Source organism: Meleagris gallopavo, chromosome 3 (genome assembly GCF_000146605.3).
Source record: "Meleagris gallopavo isolate NT-WF06-2002-E0010 breed Aviagen turkey brand Nicholas breeding stock chromosome 3, Turkey_5.1, whole genome shotgun sequence".
NCBI lineage: Eukaryota > Metazoa > Chordata > Aves > Galliformes > Phasianidae > Meleagris > Meleagris gallopavo.
In genome coordinates, this window is record NC_015013.2 from 48630601 (window position 1) to 48648578 (window position 17978).

General features: G+C 39.7%; 1 long non-coding RNA gene across 1 annotated transcript in view; it reads right to left on the minus strand.

The window, feature by feature from the left end:
* The window catches only part of LOC104910296, a 55010-nt gene extending 38802 nt beyond the window's left edge, over positions 1 to 16208 (minus strand). The window contains exons 1-2 of the long non-coding RNA XR_792939.3: positions 15850 to 16208; positions 2479 to 2663 (exon numbers count right to left, since the gene is read on the minus strand). This is a non-coding gene — a long non-coding RNA (uncharacterized LOC104910296). The remainder of the gene's footprint in view (positions 1 to 2478; positions 2664 to 15849) is intronic.
* Positions 16209 to 17978: the final 1770 nt, after the last annotated feature.

Here is a 17978-nt window from a genome sequence, read left to right on the forward strand (position 1 = left end):
TGTAAGGTGTAGGATTAGCTGCAGGAGTGCAGGGGATGCCTTTCAGATGCAGGAAGCTTGTCAGTATGCACTGTGTGATACAGTGGGAACCAAAAAGTAATTAACATCATGGGAAAAAAATGGCATAATGCGGCATCTGGTATAAATTTTCCATGTCCTCTATTTCTTTTCAGTGTACTAAAGTCCCTTGTAACAGAAAATAAGAAATCATAGTATTGACTGCTTGTGTTACAGTGCAAAGTCAGCATTTCCATTAGAAAATCTGTTACTAGTGGTTTTGAGCAGTACAATCATGAACATTCACTTCAAGATTAATTCTGGTCTTTAGAGGCCCAGTCAGACTGCATTTCTTCCCCTGCAAAACTCAGTAGATCAGTTTGGGTGTTATCAAACTTTACCACCTTCCTGTAGCCCAGAGATCACATTCTCATGAGCACCCTCATTTTTACTTCATTGTCTTTTTAAAGTTGGAATATCATCTTCTGATCTCTTTTCATTTGCAGATATTTTTTTAATGGCTGTAACTAGAGTATGTCAAGACAGCCTTTTCTCCCTCAGTCTAAATATGAAATTACCTGATAGATGGGCATTTCTGTATCATTTAGATGGTCTAAATACATATTTATGCAGAAGACAGTAATGACTTCATTTTAGCAGCTCCCTACATATATATATTTACATGACAGATCATAATGTTCTGGTGTCAATGCCCATAAACCTCAGAGCAGCACGTATCTTGAATCTTCTGGGTTTCATGCCCTATGCTACAGACACCTAGCACCACTTTACGTGGAGAGCAGCCACTGCAGGACAAACTAAAAATGGTGTTATATAAATAAAATATATTTTCCAAAGGAAAAAAAAATTGCAAACAAACAAAAATAACAGCCCTAAAAGATTGTGTAAGTATCTTGCCTTTGATTCCCAGTAGCAGATGTTTCGGGTGTTGAAACTCCCACCAGAACAGCTGCAGGAATGTAGAATCACATCTGGGCTTGCGACGGGGCTGCATCATTACCCACTGACAGCAACGTAGCCAGATGCTTCCAATTCATTCTAGGGACAGAGCTTCAAGTATCAGCCTGTATACATCCCTGCCTTACAGCCGTTACTTACTGCTTGCTGCAGCCGCTACTGGAAAGGCAGCAGAGAAAGTGAAGGAACAGGGGAGGAAGACGAGGGACAGGGGTTCAGGGGCAGCAGGGATGAGCTTTGGGAGCTGAGGATGATCTCCTTCACCTGCAGATAAAGGTGCTGGATGAATTCAGTAGACACTGAGTGTTTTGGGATTGTTACTTGTTCTGCCAAGTACCTAAAGCACGATTGGCTTGGTTGCTCTCCAGCAATGTTTTCTCGTCTCTCTCCTGGGATTTCCAATTCCATGGTGACAGCTGGGCTGTGCTCATTAATTGTTTTATGTAGGGCTGCTCGTCCTTACCCAATGTACCACATTTGTTACAATAGAAGAAGTCCTGTTTCCTTCATTTCTGGATTGTCTCAGTGGGAGTTCAGGCTTTGACAAAGAGAACTAATTTCTCCATATTCAAGAGAGAAATGGTCTTAAGGCATGAATATGCATCTCTGGTACCAGTACTGAGATTCTGTACAAAATCAAGATTTTTGAAATCCTGAGACTGAACCTGCTTAGAACAGGGTGCTGGCCCAGGTGCTCTGGGACAGTTCAGCAGATGATGCTGCTCTTATCACATCACTGCTCTTTATAAGTTATTTTATTATTTTGCATGTAAATACATGCAGATAACTGAAAGTAAGTAGTTATGAGCTTTGCAATTAAGCGACTGATTTAATCAAAGCTGGTTACTGCACAAGTAGAGGTTGTACTATATCTTTTAAAAAGAATGGGTAGAAAAAATAAAATGTCAGAGCAAATATTTACCACAGCAGTCTTGTCTGTCACCTTAGTGTCACTTGCCCAGTAGACACACACTACTACTGGAGAAGCAGCAGGAGGTTTTAATACAGCTTTCAAAATGCCTTGAGTGTTGCACAAGGACTCCAGCTGACAAATGGGGCCAGGGTTGTTTGGCTAAGCTTATGAGTATCAAATGTTTTAAGGTACAGATGTGCAAACATGGATTTCTCCTTCTGGAGTAGAGAATAAATTGTCAGTGAAGTGAATGACATCCATGCTCTCGCATAAGGAAGAGACAATTCTCCACCTGAATGTCAACAAGAACATTTTTAGAGAAACATACAACAATCTTTGGCTTTTAGAAAAGTATTTATAATTCACAAATTGGAGCAACCCTTTCCCCAGGTGTCACTGCACTGTTTTGATTATTGTTGATACATGTATGACAGCAACAATGAGATTGGATGGAGTTAGATAAACTACTAATACTTCTGAGAATGTGAATTGTTTCCCAGGCTGATTCTTTAATGAAGATCATTATAGAATCGCAGAATCATAGAATGGTTTGGATTGGAAGGGACCACAAAGATATAGTTCCAACTCACTTGCCAAGGGCGGGGTCCAACTGCTAGATCAAACACCAGCTCAGCTGCCCAGGGCCTCATCCAGCCTAGACTTGAATGCCTCCAGGGATGGGGCATCCACAGCTATGCGCAGCTTGTGCCACTGCTTCTTCACACTCACAACGAAAAATTTCTCCGTAGATGTTTCCCAATTTTAATTTGAGGGTCTGGAAAAGGAGAAACAGAACATGGCTTGAATCTAATGGGAGGAGGATGTGGTGAAATCCCTCCCTGGAGCAGGGAGCCCCTTCCCATAGCTGTGACCATGCTGGAAATCTTTTGGAGAAATCCCTTGGAGAAGGGTCTGCAGGGCTTTGCTATGGATTTCTGTGTTCCTCATTTCAACTCTTTGTCTTTCAAGGTTTTCACAAGCATCTTAGTGTTACTGACTGGGAGGAAATGTTTGGAGGTTCCTCTTGAGAGTCCTGTGTGGAGGGAGAGCACAGGATGACCCTCCAACCTGTGCCACATGACCTCTGTATTCACTGTACTCACCCCCAACACTCAGGTGCTGCTCTTCTACTTTTGATGGAAAACTTAATAATTTTTGTGTCATGGAGGACACAAAAAACCCGAAGGGTTCACAAGTGCCTTTGAAATAAATTAGAATGTAAACTCCCATTGGCCCAAGGCTGTTGTTGAAGTGGTAACGACAAGCAGAGTAGACCTTGCTTAAAAATACTTGCAAGGTTTCTTATGAGTTCACCTATGAGTGCAAATCCTTTTGCTGCCTGCAAGGTTCGTTAATGTCATCACTGCTTTGCATGGAAGCAAAATGGCAATAAAGTGCAACTAAGGAAAACAAAGGTTAAATACAAATTCTGTTTCCCAAGGGAACATGTTTTTCAGGAAACAAATCTCTGCCTATATGTGAGAAAATATGCAGCTCTCTTTTTTTTTCCCTCCCTTTCACAAAATTTTACTTAAAACTTTGACATAAAGAGGAAGAATATACTAAAATAGCATCAATTTGAAACAGAACGTGGTATAATAGACTAGAGTACATGAGAAAAATCAATAGCTTTGCATAAGCATGAAGTCTATAATCACTCTACAGACATACCTTAGAGAATATATGCATTTTAACTGTCTTTGTATAAAACCTTCCAGGGAACTGAACATAATAATAATTAATAATGTAATTAATACTTAATTTATAAAGGGCACAGTATGCCTTGCTCTCCTGCAGAGGCACTAAGAGTGATAAGCAACTGAAAAATAGGATTAAATAAAAGTACCTCTTTAAAATGAAGACAAAAAGGACAATAAATAAATAGTCTATGGAAGCAGTACAAGAGGAAGAAAGATGTGCCACAGCAAATGCATTGACAAAACAGTAAAGCTTAAAATCTTTCCTCCTTGTCCTGCTCCTATCAACACTCCCATTCACTTTGGTGGAGTGGAGACAAGAATATTGCTCAAAGACTTTGGAAATCTTTATGTTCTGCCTTCTAAAACCAGAGTGGATATCTTTCTTCAATCACTCAGAATCTTACTGGGTTTGTGAGCTTGAGGCTCCATCATGTGTATCAGGCACAAGTAAAGCCTGATAAGTGAGTTGAAAGCTGTGCACTGATGGATTTCTCAACAGCTGATTCAAAGAGGGTAATAAGTGCTTACACATCCCCAAATTTACTTATTCCCGTGTCTACTAATTCCAGCTTTTATTACAGCTTTCATCATTTTCTCAGTGTGAAGTCAGGTCTACTGGTTTGCAGTTTACAGAATGGCCCCTGTAAGGCTTTCATAAAGACCAATCCCACAGCTGTCATCTTTCAGCCCTTTGTTATGAAGCAGGGCTGATGGATAAACTATTGTTCAAACTAAACTTAGTTGTGATATTTCACACCAAAGTTCCTTTGGAGCTATTGGATTAAAAAATATACTAGCTCCTGATTTATGAACACTTGATCTATTAATTTTCTCTAAAACACCTTCATTGATGCTTCCTTTTTTGTGATATATCTTTCAAACTCATTCCCCATTTAGAATTACTTTGGTGTGAAAATTTCCTGGCTTCTGATGTGAATGTTAATGTAAAAAGGCAGCTAACTTTTTGCAATATATTTGTCTTCGATGATTTTTGATTCCACTAAAGTTTCTTGTAAGCCTTCTGCTTGTCCTAGGCGTAGATACTTCTCAGTCTTTCTTGTCTTTCATTAGTGTGTTTTATAGTTTAGTGTGTATATTTAGATTCACATTTTATACTTAAAATGTCATGTTTATTTATTTCTTCATCTTTGCTTGAAAATCCCTTTTTTTTTGGTAAGTGCACTTCATTCATAATTATCTCCTTTCTTCTGACATTTATTCGTACTGCCACATTTGGATCTTTTGGACAAGATTCAGTGTGGAATTTTAAAGTAGCCTCCACATCACAAAAAAAATCATTTTACCTCTTCTAGTAGGTCATTTTATTTTGCTTTAAATTGTTTCCTCATCTCTACATAGCTTCACTTCTAAAAATCAAATGTTACGTAGTGTGATGTTTTTTACTTTTTCTCTGAAAAAGACACTGGATTTTAATGTGTAATAACCATTGTTATAGAGTCACTGTTGCATCTTGAACTTAAAACCAAGTAAAATTTTTAAAAAAACACAACAAAAAATACAAAACCAGCACACCCCTCTTCTTGCAAATGCTTATAGATGAGTTGCTCTGAGGAGTCATTTCTCATGACCAAGAATTACTCTTTATATTGGAACTGACTCAAAGATTTAGCATGTTTATATGGGAGCACCTGATCACTCTATACCTTCAAAGAATTGTTAATCTTACATCCTCACTGGCTTGGGGAGGACCACAGCCTTCCATCTCTGATTGTCAGTCTTTCACAGGTCTTTTTTCTCCTTTTTTTTTTTTTAAATAATAATATTTTTTTTCCTGCTGTGCACAGCAGCCACAGAAAAACCAGAAAGAGCTAAATCATCTCCACTTCATTCCAAAGCTGACTCTGGGGACCCAGCACCAGTTCTCGTCCCAGTCATGGCCTTGGGAGACATTAGCACCTACCAGATCATCTGAAATCACAGAACTTGCAGGATATATTGGACAACTGTGGTTTGATGATTTACATCATTCTTTGGAAAGCCACAAAGTAACGCATACCAACTGATGAAATCAAGCAGACTTTTTCTTAATGGATTGTTTTCCTTGTATTTCTGTACTTCTTCCATTAGCAAATAATGCCCTAGTGAGGCATGAGAATGAAGTCAGTATTAGCAACTGTGCAGAGAAACTATTAACTGTCTATAAATAAGATTTTTACAGCAAGTGCTGCATAAGCCAGTGCTTTCTGAGAGCCATATTCGTATCAAGATGGGCTGGGGGACTGTGCTCCATTACAGATGATGGTTACTTGGAAGTGTTTGCCTGGGTGATGCATGCAGCCTTCTCAATACTCTTATTCAGTTGTATAATTCCAAGCCCTGCAATATTGTTATCCCTTAAGAAAACTGCTTTCTATTTCAAAAACACCAACTTTGAATGCTAAATGGAAAGGTGTTAAAAAAAATCACAGTGGTAAAAGATGCACAATTCTATCCTCTTCACTATACAGCAAGCTGATTCATATTTACTTCTTTGCCTTCTTATGAAGATGGTTACTTTGGGAAATCTGTGACACTATTATGAAATGTCACTGAGCAGAGTTGAGTATAGTGATGACTCATCTTCAAAAGATCTGATTTAGTTTGCACAACCCTCCCAAGTACTGAGTTCTCATTTTGGGCTATATCAACCACTGTGCCCAGATCTAATGTAAGAACCATTAACATCATCTAGGAGTTCTTCTAGATTCAGTGAGCATTTTTTTTTTATCAAGACATTAGTGAGAAGAGATGCTTTAGAAATTTTAATGTTGTTAATCATTAATAACAATTAACCATATTATATAAAGGCAACTGAAAAGTCAGGTCTTGTGTTATACTCTGCCGTCAGTGGAATACAGTCTGTGCCTTATATTTGGAAGCAGATGATCTCCAAGGCCCCTTCCAACCCAAACAATCCTATAGATCTATTTTAAAAAGCTAGATACCATACTGGGAAAAGATGTGGTCTGTCATGAGGATATATGTCATGGCAGTAAGAAATGTCATATTCGTTGAATTTCATTTTCAATAGAGTTAGTTAAGAAAAACAAGAAAACAGAAGAGAGAATTTTGAAAAAAAAACAAGATGAAAGAGAGCACTAAGAGAGAGAAGATTGATAATTTTAAAGATCGGAGAATGGGAAGGGTGTGGATTTTAAAACTATCAGTGCAGAATCAGAATTGGTATATGCTCATCAGAATGCTCTTAACAATAGTTTTAGCTATAAGTTCCTAATTTCAACAACATTAATCCAGAATAGCTGAAAAGATTCAGGTATATATGGACTTGCAGCAAGTATGATAATTAATGCTCTGCTCACCCAGTATGTTGGCTTCCCAGTCAAATAATCCTATGGATTAAACAGCACCTAAGTGGGCACAAGACTCAGAGAGTTCAGTAAGAAAAAGTCATTTTAATCAGTAACTGGGCTACATCTGAGCTTCAAAGAACTTTGGGGCAGTTCGTGTTTGGCTTCAGTATTTCCTGTGGTCCTTGGAAGGGAAGCTGGATTCTTTGTGATGTTCTAATGTTAAGTTACAGACTAGCAGAATATGAAATGTATATAACAGTCCAATATTCCTGTCCAATTCAGGTAAATGTAAAAAGGTCTGCACGGATAACTAAAACACTGGTCAAGGAGCAATAAATTTATACTTTTAAAGTTGATCAATGGCATTTATTCTCAATTCCATGAGTACTTGAACAACTGTTTCTATTAATAAAATGCACTTGAGTCTCTCCTACTTCAGGAAACTTTTGAATCAAGATCCTTAGGTTAAGAAGCTTTGGTGGCAGTGAATCATCACAGTAGGATGTAGTTGCGGCACACAGGGATTTGCTTTTTGTAGATATGAGCATTATGACTTCTGTGTCCCTTGTAACGTTCAAGAGATATCAGGGAATGGAACAGGTAGAAGAAATGGGACAGCGCTGGAGAGCTGCTCCCTCAGAGGCAGTGGGAAGTGTAGAATAAATTAGAACAGCTCTGAGTTGCTGTAATTTTCACAGCAGGTTGGACATGCAGAGTTGCTGAGAATTAACACCTGTGCTTCTGCAGAAATAAATCCTCAGAAGCAGTGCCACAACCCTCGATAGAGATGAAAACAGCAGGGTTCTACAAAAACCAAAAGACATTCCCTGTAAATGTGTTCAGTGCCTCTAGGACTTAAGGAGAATGCAGTTCTCCTTCAACAAATATATTAATTTAGATATCATGGATGCTTGGAGATAGTATGGCACAAGAATGAAAATGCAGGCATGTGTTTATTCTTATCACACTCTCCAAAATTTTTAAAAATGTTAGGATGCATTTAATTTTAAAGTCATTTTCTGAAGAGGAATCTGGATAGCACAGGATGAAATTGCAGGTGAGAGAAAGATACCACGCATTGACCAGCTCCCTATGGATCAGTGAAGGTTTGAATCTGTGGGAAAATTCCTCAAGTTCAGTGAATGTCACAGAAGAGGTTATTTCAGTATCTAACAAGAAGATGAATATAAAACATGGCCTGAAAATCCCCAGAGGCTTTGGGATACATGATACTATCAAGAGCAACTGTCTGCCTTTCTCACCCCAGCATGCTGCTTGGCTGCCAGGAGCCCTCATGCTCTGCAAACCACCACTCCCTGAGTGAATGACACTGTACTCAAACTTCTACTCCTTTCAAGAGGTTGTTTTTTGCTTTCAGATTTTCTTCTATCTTCTCTCATGCGGTGTAAACATTTAGTGATTTTGCCCAGCACTTCGCTGTTGTGATACCTAGGGCCATATTGCTATTGTATGTGATTTAGAGAAGTACTGAAGAGTCCCAGGACAGGACAACTTGACAGATGAAATCTGCTTGAGATAGACAAGAGGTGGGAGATAATGAGGAGAGTTTTGAAAGAACTTGGTAAAGAGGGGAAGGAGACAAAAAGAATTTATGAGATGTTACACATACACGATGTCAGTAGGGACTATAGAAATAGAGGAAGAAATTCCAAGAGAAAATAGAGGAACAGAATCAGTGGGAAAACACATGCAAATAGGGAAGTTGTGCTACGTATTGGGTTTTAAAATGTTAGTTCTCCCACATCCTTGAATATTTTCAGAGTACTTAATAAGACAATGGTTTAATTATAATTCATTCATTGCATCTACTGTAAGATCTCACTGAAAAATTATTTAATTCCCCCATTTTTGAGCAACTTAGTTGCACTATACCAAACGTGGGCAGAAAGGAAAAAAATCCTACTTTCTCTGTAGCACTAGTGATACATCAAGAAAGAGAATCAATTTCATACATTGCCACTGCAATGTGAATTTCCAGAACCATTGAGCTGAAAAGTACAACCCCACCAGTCTGGTACCATGAAAATGAAAGTTGATGTCTGCCTGGATCAATTTTATCATGAAAATAATGGCATCACTCTGGGCACAAGATTTAAAGCCTTCAATGCTTTGGGGAAGACACACTCAATAACCTACATAAGAAAGTTGATTGATTGAGAGTGGCTGGAACACACATAAAGCTGACATTTTTACCCATCTGGGCCTTTATCAAGATTGATAGGCTGAAACATTGTCTTTCTGAATGTTCCTTCTGCTTTCATATGGAAGCTCCTGGGTTTGCATTACTCTTGAGACTCCCATAAGGTGTGTACACAGTATATCTGATAGAACGCTGAATATGTCTTGATGGTGCATGGAAAATGAACTAAATTCATCCTCCATCTAGATATCTCAGAAAGGAGACATTATGTTCACTCTTTAATCTTTTTTTTTTTTTATAAACAAAGTAGTCCAGACACCAGCAGGTAAAGGTCCTGAGAACAGCCAACCTTTTATGTACATGTAATCTGGGTGCATCTGTCAGTCCAACCTTGATTACAAAGGATCTCTTAGCAGCTCCTGGGTGCCAGACTGGCTTACGACCCGCAGATCTTTGGCCTTTAGGCTTCCTGGGGAGGTGGCCCAGCAGACATTTGCCCCAGGTTAAAACAAAGCAACCCACTGCCAGTTGCAAGTGACAAGAAAAGTTCAGAAAGTGTGGCAGCGAATGAAAATGAACATGGGCTCATTTCAGGAACTAAACAAAGGCTAATGAAAATGCTAATAAAGAAGAAAAAACTTAATATGCTGTTATGAAAACATATAATAATTATGAACATTAACGGCATCAGAGGCCTGTGCAAAGAGAGTTGCTTGGTATTTCCCTGAAGATAAAAAGCCATCTGTGTGCTTCAGGAATCATCATTTTTGCTTCTCCAGGGTAGAGGATGATTTGCAATTGCTAAGCCTCCATTTACTATATACAAATGTTACCCTCTACAACAGTGGCAGTGGAAAAGTGTTCTACACCTAATGCCAAAAAGCAAATGGCCTAATAAGATGGATTCACAAGTTAACACTTAGGTGAACAAATCCAAGGAGAGCAAAAAATTTCACGTAAATTAAGTGAATTCTCTGGAGTAAGATGTTTCTCATTACAGCTTTCTCCTCCTTCACTCCAAAAAGTCAATGAGCATTTGATGAAGGAAGGAGTGAGCATCACTGTGAGCTTTGACTCCCTGTGTTCAAGCTCTGCTCTGGTAATCAGGAGCAGCTGTGGTCAGATGGCTTCAGCACTGGGGAAGAAACATCTGAATTCTTATGAATTACTGGCTTTGTCTTGCACTTGTATTATACCAATTTTTGTCCGAATGTGCCCGAAATTATTGTGAAAAAAAAAAATGCAATCCAAATGAAAAAAATATTTAGTAAAAGATGACAAAAATGTACAGCCTGCATATTTTTAGAAAAATTGAATATTTACATCAGACTGGCTTATATCAGATCCCAGTATTTTAATATTTAGTTCTGTGACCCAACAAAGGAGAAAAATACTATTACAAAGTGAGGAGCTCAGAAAGTTATAATTTCAATATTGCAAAAAATTTCAATCAAGACTGCAAAATACACCCAAATAGGTGTATTTTGAGTAATAAGATTGGCTGTGTGTATAGGTTTTATAATCTTTGTTGTTTTTTTTTTATTGTACGAAACAGAATTCTATCCCTATACTGTCCATTTGGTATTTGCTGTCTTTCTAGGTAATTTATGTTGCTTTAGCCTTTGAAAACTCTGGCCTAAGATCATTTACACTATGTAATACAAAAGAATGTATGGTATACAATGGTGTTTTAGCACAGAGCAGGGGTGCAGCTGTTGAGCATCTCTGATAAGCTCTTCTAACCACACTGATTTGCATCAAGGAAAGGTCCTAGAAAAGGCAAACTGGATTACTGTTGAATGAAATTGAACCAGAAACAGAGATGCTCTGGTTGGTAATGGGCATTTGGTGCTTTCATTCAATGTAGAACAAAATGCACAGAACAAAATGCAGTACATAAAGAAGAGATGAAAAGTGTGGTCCTTGGGTCCCCAGTTCTGTCATTTTTGTTCCATGGCTCCATACCTGTGCCAAGTTAGTAATGCAGTTTATTCTGCTCCAATCACCCTTACATTAAAAGAGATGAGGAAAGAAGAAAATACACACACACACACACACACAAAGAAAAACAGAGAGATAAGAGAACATTTATTCACATTTCAGGCAAGCAAGCAAGCTAGGAACAGTTTGTCTTCAGGTTTCCTGTCTACAGACCAGCCACTAGATGAATGACGTTTCTTTCTCGCTTGTAAGTTATAACCATTTTTGAGATGGTGTGTGAGAGACTGCTGAAGGAGGAGAGGTTTTAGTGTATTGTGATGTCTAATTAATATTATGCTGAAAGGTGTGGTCATAACAGGGGCTTGCCATGCTTAGCATTCCTGCTCAACAAACACACAACGTCCAAAACGTGTATTACTGCGTAATCCAATGTAGTCATTTCAGAAGAATAGTATGAAGTCTCATTTGTTCACATATTAAATTAAGAACAGATCAAGAGAATATAACCAATGTTTTAAAACAGCCCCCAAATAGATCAGCTCTCCAAAAATGAACCCACACATCCTCTTTTCAATGTGCAATTAGCCGACTGAGATGCAGCCTCAGAGGCTTGGAAGTGAGGGTGTTATAATCGAACCAAGGATGTGATCCATTTACGGCTTTCTAAGTTTGTTTTATTTTCGTACAAGAGACTTCTCTGAACTGCCTTTCCCTGGAGATGACCAAGCAGACTGCGGCTTCTAACTGCCCTTCCCTTGTTCCGGAGAGGAAATATTCTGTGACAGACTCAACTCTCCTCACTGTAGCATCATTTCCTGGAGCAGCAGTGAAGAGAGTAGTTGAGCAAATAATAAACTATGATGCCACTAGGATAATGGTAACAACATAGCTGTTCTATACATTTATCACAGAATATCACAGAGTATCACTGAATGGCCAGGGTTGGAAGGGACTCAAGGATCATGAATCTCCAATCCACCTGCCACATGCAGAGCCACCAACCTCCCCATTTAATACTACACCAGGCTGCCCAGGGCCCCATCCAATCTGGCCTTGAACACCTCTAGGGACAGGGCATCCACAACCTCTCTGGGCAGCCTGTTCCAGTACCTTACCACTCTGACAGTAAAGAATTTCCCCCTGACATCCAACCTAAATCTCCCCTCTCTCAACCTAAAACCACTTCTCCTTGTTCTGCGGCTACCAACCCTTTCAAAGAGTTGATTCCCCTCCTCTTTGTAGGCTCCCTTTAGGTATTGAAATGCTGCAACGAGGTCACCCCGCAGCCTTCTTTTCTCCAGACTGAACAAGACCAGCTCCCTCAGCCTGTCTTCATAGGGGAGGTGCTCCAGTCCCCTGATCATCTTCGTGGCTCTCCTCTAGACCCTTTCCAACAGCTCCCTGTCTTTTTTTGTACTGGGGGCTCCACACTTGGACACAATATTCCAGATGGGGCCTCACAAGAGCAGAGTAGAGGGGGACAGTCACCTCTCTGTGCCTGCTGGCCACCCCTCTTCTGATGGAGCCCAGGATACCATTTGCCTTCCGAGCCACAAGGGTCACTGCTGGCTCATGTTAAGTTTTTCATCTATCAAGACCCCCAGGTCCTTCTCCACAGGGCTGCTCTCAAGGATCACTCCTTCCAGTCTGTATGGACGCCTGGGATTCCTCCGGCCCAAGTGCAAAACTCTGCACTTTGCCGTGTTGAACCTCATCAGGTTCACCTGGGCCCACCTTTCTAGCCTCTCAAGGTCCCTCTGAATGGCATCCCTTCCTTCAACCATGTCAACTGCATCACTCAGCTTGGTGTCGTCAGCAAATTTGCTGAAGGTGCACTCGATTCTGTCATCAATGTCACTGATAAAGATGTTAAAGAGCACAGGTCCCAAGACAGACCCCTGGGGGACGCCGCTTGTTATCGGCCTCCACCTGGACATAGAGCCATTGATGACATCATTTATAGACGTCATTAAGCTAAACTGCAAAGAAAAATGATTCCACAACACAGCTCATCAGAGTAAGCTCTTCCAAATAGAGGTCATCCTCTCTTCCCCATAGTACCATGCCTAAAAGGATTCTCTTCTGGGCTGGGTCTGGCACAGTATCACACAAAACTTACAGAATTCTACTACCATATTATTGGTACCAGGACATATTTTCAGGTTGTATTTTAAGTACTCATGGACAATCTTTTACAATCTTTTTGAACAGATTAGTAAATGTCTGTTGTTAAAACAAAATATGAAATTTCAAAACTGGACAAATTCATTGTTTCAGCTGACTTCCATGCACAATGACATTTAGGCATTTTAAAATTTACATTTATCCTTTATTTCCTCACAGACCGATCCTCTGATTTCCCAGAGAAGCTTTTTACTGTCTTATAGGTTCCCTGTGGATATTCAACTTTATCAGACACTATTGATGCATTTGTCCAAGTTCCCCTCAAACTGCAGTTTTTGTCAGTGAAATCTTGCATTCTAGATCTGTGTGTGATTTATATGAAATGCTGTCAAATCAATAAAATTTCACTTTAGCTGCCAGAAAAAATCTATGCAGTGGTTATCCCCAGGAGGATTTTAAGTAGTCATTGTGTAGGTGCTGGTAAGTGAATAAAAAAGGTGGTGAAATAGATCTCACACAATACGCCCTTTAACTTCGTCCTTCTTTCCAAGCTCATCTTGGCTCTGGACCCTGGCTTTTTCATTTCAGCTTTGTTCATTTAAGGGTTTCTCTTCTCTTTCATGCCTAGGAAAAAAGTCCCTATACCAGTCTGGTTGCCTCAGTAGCAGCTACATTTCTGGTACTAAAGCCAACCTCTGCTGGGTGCTGTCAGTGCAAGTCCTAGAACCAAAAGGGGAAAGGCAGCTCTTCCAACCAATTCAGCATTTCTCTTCCACTTTATAATGTCTCACACTCTCCTACTCTATCCTCAGGCAACAGGACAATGAACTTCAGAAATATGCAGGCATAAGTCAGTTGCTAATATTGAGTTTGGCTGCTTCAGAGATTATTTATTTATGTATTTGAAATGAGCACATGTGAATAGCTCCAGATTAAGTGCCTTGCTGTAAAATCCTGCACATGTAGCATAATTATTGCATGCCTGGGATGAAGCCTGCATAATCCATTACCAGGTCTCATTAAAAAACAAGAAGGAAAACTTCACAAATCCCCTTAAGAATGGTAAAAACTTTACCCAAACTATTTTTTTTTCAGTGAAATTTTGTAATTTTATCATGAATAAAAATATGAAATAATGTCAGCTATCTTTCCTCAGTAGCATTAGATATTTGATGCAGTTTAGTCTGTGGACTATAGGTGCACCTGAATTAAATCTATGACAACTCAGAGGGTACCTGAGCACTAAACACCAGGTTACAAACTCATTTTTGATGGTCCCCAGTGAGTTGTAGAATGATGAACCGAGGTTCAGTCATTCCAGCTGGAGGTTTAGGATGAACGCCCATTTCCACTGCAGACTTTCAGCATGCCCAGGCATGGAAACCTTCTCAGAACACACGTGCATGGCTCTCAGCATAGATTCAAATATGAATTTTCAGAACCTGTGACGGCACTAACTTTTAGCATCCAAATGCATGCCAGTAAAAGTCCAAGGCAGCCAAAATCCTGTAAGAAGAGTGTGGAAGAGCTCACACTTGAAAGCCTATTTTCTTCTCTCTGGGACTCCTTTCATATACAGTTATTCCATGCTAAATGGGACTGATACCCAAGGAGGGAATGAGTGCTCCCCTTCCTCTGCCGTCAGCCAGCATCTGGCTATCTCGAGGCTGCTTTCCAGTTCTCTCTGCCAGAGAAAATGTTACACCTTTGCCTCCCTCTGATAGCTATTGTCTTGGAAAAGAGGCAAAGGGAACAATACTCTCACTACCCCTATTGTCCTTTCAGTGGCCTTTACATGGCATTCAGCTTGTTAGATGGCACTCGGACCACTTTCTGTGTTAAGTCATGGAACAACAGAGGTATGGAGGAAATGTCTTCTCTGCCGCAGCAGCTGGGCTGATGAAGCTGGTGTCAACCTGTTCACCTGTGTTGAAAGCAAAGTGCTTGAGGGCAGCCCTTCAAGGCTCACGATGAAATTAATACTGAAGTCAATTCTGTGTAGAAAAATATTCAAGGGTTTGAGAAGTGGCTGGATGATCTAAACATGGGATTTGGGCAGATCTACAGCTTTAAAATCTTAATTTAATTTTATTTTTTTACTTGATGTAATCAGCTGGGCAAAGGTACTTTTATGTTCTTAAGAACCTTTGATTTGGGATGTAGCCTGTTCACTGTTAATATTGGAAAGCTTATATATAAGATTGGATGGGCCCAGGCTCTTTTCAGTGGCGCGGCGCACAATGACAGAACAAGGGGCAGTGGACACAAACCGGAACACAGGAAGTTCCTTATGAAGGTAAGGAAAAGCTTCTTTGATTTGAGAGTTACAGAACACTGAAACAGGTTGCCAGAGAGATTGTGGGGTCTCTTAGTCTGGAGATATTTAAAACTCACCTGTATAACCTCCTATAACAAACCTCCTATTTCTCCATACCTCTGTTGTTCCATGACTTAACACAGAAAGTGGTCCGAGTGCCATCTAACAAGCTGAATGCCATGTAAAGGTGGGTTAGACTAGATGGTATCCAGACATCCCTTCTGACCTCTCTGCTTCTGTGAATGTGCTGTATGGAATAGTGCTTCCTTGTCTCACAGTGTGGTGGGAAACATAATTGAGAAAAACATATGAGATGCTCAAAACTAAGGAAAAGAAGACAAGAAGAGAACATGAGGCCAAAAGGAACCCTGTAAGATAGAAGAAATGAATGCTTAAACCAGAGTTACCTTAACAGTAGATTTTCAACTTCATTTATCCAATTCATGCACCTCAGCAAACTTGCAGCAAGCCATGAAATATCTCCTGTAATGCTGCAGAGATCTTGCATTTCCCAGCTTCCTCACGATTTCCTGAAAAAGAACTGCTTCACTGAAGTCAACACACAGCAGCTACCATGGTGTTTGTTGTAAAGCAAACACAGCAAATTACCCAGTAGACCTCAGCAGAAATTAATCAAATAGCTGTTTCTTAACTTGTAACATAATCAATGTCGCAGTCACTGCATTGCATGGATATAACTGTCTGGCTGCAGAAAGACTGTCCAACACAATGTGGTTTGGGTTTGTATGTCATTATTTAATGATCATTAACCCCATTAGGATCAAAGGCAACCTTAAAATCCTGGCAGCAGTGCTGGAATGTTTGTCATTCAGTCTAATGAACAACTGGCGAAAGTTTCTATATCTAAGAATCAGCTTTGTAATCATTTACTTTCAAGTTTCCGTGTTGTAGGAAAGTATTTTGTACATATTTTTTTAATGAAACTCACCTGCTGTTGGTGGAGCTAACAGCTGGCTGCATGTGAAGAGTTTAACAAAGTGCTAATTAAAATTAATTACATGCTGATTGACCTACCTTACCAATAAAGCATGGCCCACTTTAAATGCCTCGTAGATCTCAGCTGGGGCTTGTATGTGGTGGGGGTTTTACCCCACTGTAGCTACCACTAATCCAAACCGTTATTGATTGCATACCATCTCTTGCAATTTGCTCTGGTGGGAGAATGTTTGTGCGCAGTCCTGCTGGCATACTAGTGCTGAGGTAAAAGATCACCTGAGGTAGGGGGACAGGCCTTCTGTTTTAACAAGGTGAAAGTTTTTGTTGATGTGGCTTCTCCTGGGGTTTCTACTGGAGTGATCAATGGCTGTAATGAGCACAAGGTGCAGCTGCCTGCATTGCACTGCACTGCACTGCATTGTTTGCCACTTGGCAGGGTTTGTGTAGGCATAGGAATTTAGGCCTTGCTGAAATTTCCACGTTGCTTTGGATGAAATAAGATACAAACTTAAAGTACAGCTTTTACTCCTGAAGACCTCCCTAGGCAAATAAATCCTTAACCTTTTACAGATGCCTCTGCAGCCACTGCCAAGGGCAAGTGTTTTCTTTGAAGCTGCACTCTTTTCAGACTTCCTTCACAAGTGATGTGAAGTCACGTTAAATGGGAGTGACACTCACTGAGTACAGAGAAGCAGCTAAACATGTGTTGTTGTTCATGTAGGCTTGTTTCTGCATCATATATTCTTTGTCTGACAAGTGTTAATGCTTTATAACAAGTATTTCCAAGTTCATTCTGGCTAAAAATTTTGTATTCGGTTCAAGATCTAGATTCTTTAAAATGTCTTGTTTTGGATCATACTAGTGATTTATAATAATATTATTGCAATACAGTGAAATTAATTGCTAGTTATGTAAAAGGTATTTTCTTTCACAAGTTTTCCAGAGTAATTCAATGTACTCTATGATAACTATGGTCATCTAACTATTCTTTTTTTTTAAAGCAACCTACTGTTCCAAGTACAGCAGTTTGTTTGTATTCATCTTCTCTCTGTGCTTGACTGTCCCATTCTCTTCGGCTCCTTTCATACAGAAACCACATCAGACTCCTATTCATTTTGCTTCCTGTCTCTGCTGTATCCTTTCAAAAGCTGGATGTACAGAACCCTAAAGCTGCAGCATAAGAATGATTGATACTTATTGTGGGACCATGGAATGGCTACTCTCTTTTCTTTTTAAAAATCAGGATAATGTTCAACTATTTTCTTTTAAAGGCAATTAAATTCTGAGAAGACTTTTCATTAAGTAATCAGCAGTGGTATTTGGGGACTTATTCTTAAACATCAGCATAAATGCATTCTTCATGTGCCAGTACAAAAGGCCTAACACAGTCCTCCGTTTTCCTGTGTCGGATATTAACACTTAAAAATTTAAAAAACTGAGAAGAACATTTTGCAATTGGGTGCATTTCTCAGTTTCATTCTTCTTGGGATTTTGATATCCCTGGTGGAGGATGTAGGAAATGAAGGATTCAGTCTGTCAGGCTGTGAATTATCCAGGAGCAGCAATAGAACCCTTTTTG